This window comes from Schistocerca gregaria, unplaced genomic scaffold, assembly GCF_023897955.1.
Source record: "Schistocerca gregaria isolate iqSchGreg1 unplaced genomic scaffold, iqSchGreg1.2 ptg001638l, whole genome shotgun sequence".
In the NCBI taxonomy this organism is placed as follows: Eukaryota; Metazoa; Arthropoda; class Insecta; order Orthoptera; family Acrididae; genus Schistocerca; species Schistocerca gregaria.
In genome coordinates, this window is record NW_026062908.1 from 1 (window position 1) to 5,000 (window position 5,000).

Sequence of the window (5,000 nt, forward strand, 5' to 3'; positions counted from 1 at the left end):
ACACTAGATCGCGTGTTCTAAGTTACGCTGCACCTTAACCTAAGTTACGCTGCACCTTAACCTAAGTTACGCTGCACCTTAACCTAAGTTACGCTGCACCTTAACCTAAGTTACGCTGCACCTTAACCTAAGTTACGCTGCACCTTAACCTAAGTTACGCTGCACCTTAACCTAAGTTACGCTGCACCTTAACCTAAGTTACGCTGCACCTTAACCTAAGTTACGCTGCACCTTAACCTAAGTTACGCTGCACCTTAACCTAAGTTACGCTGCACCTTAACCTAAGTTACGCTGCACCTTAACCTAAGTTACACTGCACCTTAACCTAAGTTACACTGCACCTTAACCTAAGTTACACTGCACCTTAACCTAAGTTACGCTGCACCTTAACCTAAGTTACGCTGCACCTTAACCTAAGTTACGCTGCACCTTAACCTAAGTTACACTGCACCTTAACCTAAGTTACACTGCACCTTAACCTAAGTTACACTGCACCTTAACCTAAGTTACACTGCACCTTAACCTAAGTTACACTGCACCTTAACCTAAGTTACACTGCACCTTAACCTAAGTTACACTGCACCTTAACCTAAGTTACACTGCACCTTAACCTAAGTTACACTGCACCTTAACCTAAGTTACACTGCACCTTAACCTAACTTACACTGCACCTTAACCTAAGTTACACTGCACCTTAACCTAAGTTACACTGCACCTTAACCTAAGTTACACTGCACCTTAACCTAAGTTACACTGCACCTTAACCTAAGTTACACTGCACCTTAACCTAAGTTACACTGCACCTTAACCTAAGTTACACTGCACCTTAACCTAAGTTACACTGCACCTTAACCTAAGTTACACTGCACCTTAACCTAAGTTACACTGCACCTTAACCTAAGTTACACTGCACCTTAACCTAAGTTACACTGCACCTTAACCTAAGTTACACTGCACCTTAACCTAAGTTACACTGCACCTTAACCTAAGTTACACTGCACCTTAACCTAAGTTACACTGCACCTTAACCTAAGTTACACTGCACCTTAACCTAAGTTACACTGCACCTTAACCTAAGTTACACTGCACCTTAACCTAAGTTACACTGCACCTTAACCTAAGTTACACTGCACCTTAACCTAAGTTACACTGCACCTTAACCTAAGTTACACTGCACCTTAACCTAAGTTACACTGCACCTTAACCTAAGTTACACTGCACCTTAACCTAAGTTACACTGCACCTTAACCTAAGTTACACTGCACCTTAACCTAAGTTACACTGCACCTTAACCTAAGTTACACTGCACCTTAACCTAAGTTACACTGCACCTTAACCTAAGTTACACTGCACCTTAACCTAAGTTACACTGCACCTTAACCTAAGTTACACTGCACCTTAACCTAAGTTACACTGCACCTTAACCTAAGTTACACTGCACCTTAACCTAAGTTACACTGCACCTTAACCTAAGTTACACTGCACCTTAACCTAACTTACACTGCACCTTAACCTAACTTACACTGCACCTTAACCTAACTTACACTGCACCTTAACCTAACTTACACTGCACCTTAACCTAACTTACACTGCACCTTAACCTAACTTACACTGCACCTTAACCTAACTTACACTGCACCTTAACCTAACTTACACTGCACCTTAACCTAACTTACACTGCACCTTAACCTAACTTACACTGCACCTTAACCTAACTTACACTGCACCTTAACCTAACTTACACTGCACCTTAACCTAACTTACACTGCACCTTAACCTAACTTACACTGCACCTTAACCTAACTTACACTGCACCTTAACCTAACTTACACTGCACCTTAACTGTCACATGTAACGTCACAGGAATGTAGCTTTGCCTAACAGCAACCCTCTGAACATAGTTCACTGCTTGGATCCTCTGGTGTCATGTGTATTTCTCGATGCCATGGTGCGTACCCTCACGTAAATGTCTTTCGAGTGTTGCGTACTTTCTACACAGTCCCGCTAACCACTGGAAGGGTGTAACGCTACAGAACGACTATCGCCCTCCCCTCCTGCCCTTCCAAGCTGGTCGGTCAGGCGTTTGTTTGTGAAATGAGCCTTGCAGCTGTTCAGTTGCATTCGGTTGTCGATGCAGTCAGTGTACGTTGTGGTACGGCCTGTGTGGACTGTCCGCTGATGTACGCGTAACCCACACTGATCATCCGTCGTTACGTACTGAGTGACATAATGTGGCACATGCTTGACCGTACACCGGCTGCGCCCTACAATGGCGAATCATAAGGGCCATATGTTGTGCACGATGCTACTTGTCTCGTCTCCCCATTACAGCGAGATTGCACTGTTTTACGCCGTACAGACATGTGGTAGGTACGGACGAAAGTATTGCATGTTGGCCCCCCTCCCTCTGCCGGGAATCAGCGTGAGCCGTCTGTTGATGTAGCGACGAGGGTTTTCCTATTTAATCGTATTGCCCCACACAACATGATACCACGGTGGACCGCGTTCCACATCTGCGACATGCTACAGAGGCCGGTTGACAGTCGACCGCGCAAGGGACATTGCACACGTGCGCGGACCATCTTCCACGTGTTCTCTCGTGTACATGCCGTAGTGTGTATGTGGGCTGATGTAGCGTGTCGTGACACATAACATGCAGGCATGCCAGAATCGTAGATTTCGCAAATGTAGATTGACGTATACGTTTGCTGCCAAAGATCCGCAAATGAACTGGAAATCAGTTGTTGAGCGGTTGTTCGCGCTGCAGGTGCATCGGTGATAGCGACGATCGGTACATCTGTGAACCGGTTGTTTCGGCGGTACCCGCCATGCCCCCGAACCTGAGTTGGCCATGTGGGTATGAAGCGATACGAGGCTGTGGCTTGGTGGGACAGTCCCCGGCCGGTGAGGGGGGGCCGCCCGGCGTGCTGGCCGCGCGCTGCGTGAGCGCACGCACTACAGCCGGCTGGTGGGGGGCGCCCAGTGGCAGGAGCGCCGGCCGACGGGCCCGGCTGGCGTCCCAGCTACGCGCCGGCGCACCCGGCGCGCGGCGCCAGGCGGCCAAAGTGGGTTCTGCCGAGCCCGGTGCGAAGCGCGGTGGACATCTGCAGTGTGCTGGTCCGATTGCGGACTGTGTGCGTTGAGGATGCGCCGCCGCCCGGCACTCGGCGTCGCGACGCCGTCTGCTGCTCGGTCGCCCCCGGCGGTTCTCGCAGGTGGTTTGTATCGCAGCTCTGCGGACGTGTTGGCGCGTGCGCTGTGCTGGGAGAGTTCGCTTCTGCACCCAAGTGGGGCTTTGCCCTTCTGTGGCGCTGGCGTTGGAGCTGCCGGTCACCGTAGGTGGCGCGTGTTGTTTCCCGCCGGCAATGCCACGACAGCACGCTCCCGGGCCTCTGTCGGCAGCGGCAAGCTCAGTTGGGAGCACGGGGTGTTCGCACTGAAAGCGTCTACTCGCCTATCTCCGGGCGATTGCGCCTCTCTCGAACCCGACCAAGTACTTAGGACGGCGCTGCGCGCCGCCGGGACCTGAGAGGGTTTCGAGGTGTATCGTGCAGGGGAGCTCAGCCTCCTCCTGTTTGCAGAATAATTGAGCGGACGCTTGCGTGTTCGCGCGGGCCCTCGGGACACACTCCCGGGCGGCCGGCTGCTCAGCTCTCGTTGACGCAGCTCCCTGGTTGATCCTGCCAGTAGTCATATGCTTGTCTCAAAGATTAAGCCATGCATGTCTCAGTACAAGCCGCATTAAGGTGAAACCGCGAATGGCTCATTAAATCAGTTATGGTTCCTTAGATCGTACCCACGTTACTTGGATAACTGTGGTAATTCTAGAGCTAATACATGCAAACAGAGTCCCGACCAGAGATGGAAGGGACGCTTTTATTAGATCAAAACCAATCGGATTGGCTCGTCTGGTCCGTTTGCCTTGGTGACTCTGAATAACTTTGGGCTGATCGCACGGTCCTCGTACCGGCGACGCATCTTTCAAATGTCTGCCTTATCAACTGTCGATGGTAGGTTCTGCGCCTACCATGGTTGTAACGGGTAACGGGAATCAGGGTTCGATTCCGGAGAGGGAGCCTGAGAAACGGCTACCACATCCAAGGAAGGCAGCAGGCGCGCAAATTACCCACTCCCGGCACGGGGAGGTAGTGACGAAAAATAACGATACGGGACTCATCCGAGGCCCCGTAATCGGAATGAGTACACTTTAAATCCTTTAACGAGTATCTATTGGAGGGCAAGTCTGGTGCCAGCAGCCGCGGTAATTCCAGCTCCAATAGCGTATATTAAAGTTGTTGCGGTTAAAAAGCTCGTAGTTGGATTTGTGTCCCACGCTGTTGGTTCACCGCCCGTCGGTGTTTAACTGGCATGTATCGTGGGACGTCCTGCCGGTGGGGCGAGCCGAAGGCGTGCTTGCGCGTCCCGAGGCGGACCCCGTTGAAATCCTACCAGGGTGCTCTTAGTTGAGTGTCTCGGTGGGCCGGCACGTTTACTTTGAACAAATTAGAGTGCTTAAAGCAGGCAAGCCCGCCTGAATACTGTGTGCATGGAATAATGGAATAGGACCTCGGTTCTATTTTGTTGGTTTTCGGAACCCGAGGTAATGATTAATAGGGACAGGCGGGGGCATTCGTATTGCGACGTTAGAGGTGAAATTCTTGGATCGTCGCAAGACGAACAGAAGCGAAAGCATTTGCCAAGTATGTTTTCATTAATCAAGAACGAAAGTTAGAGGTTCGAAGGCGATCAGATACCGCCCTAGTTCTAACCATAAACGATGCCAGCCAGCGATCCGCCGCAGTTCCTCCGATGACTCGGCGGGCAGCCTCCGGGAAACCAAAGCTTTTGGGTTCCGGGGGAAGTATGGTTGCAAAGCTGAAACTTAAAGGAATTGACGGAAGGGCACCACCAGGAGTGGAGCCTGCGGCTTAATTTGACTCAACACGGGAAACCTCACCAGGCCCGGACACCGGAAGGATTGACAGATTGATAGCTCTTTC

General features: G+C 50.8%; 1 non-coding gene across 1 annotated transcript in view; it reads left to right on the forward strand.

Moving 5' to 3' along the window:
- The first annotated feature begins 3,667 nt into the window (after nucleotides 1–3,667).
- The window catches only part of LOC126333784 (small subunit ribosomal RNA), a 1,892-nt gene continuing 559 nt past the window's right edge, over nucleotides 3,668–5,000 (forward strand). The window contains exon 1 of the ribosomal RNA XR_007564344.1: nucleotides 3,668–5,000. This exon is cut by the window's right edge and continues 559 nt beyond it. This is a non-coding gene — a ribosomal RNA (small subunit ribosomal RNA).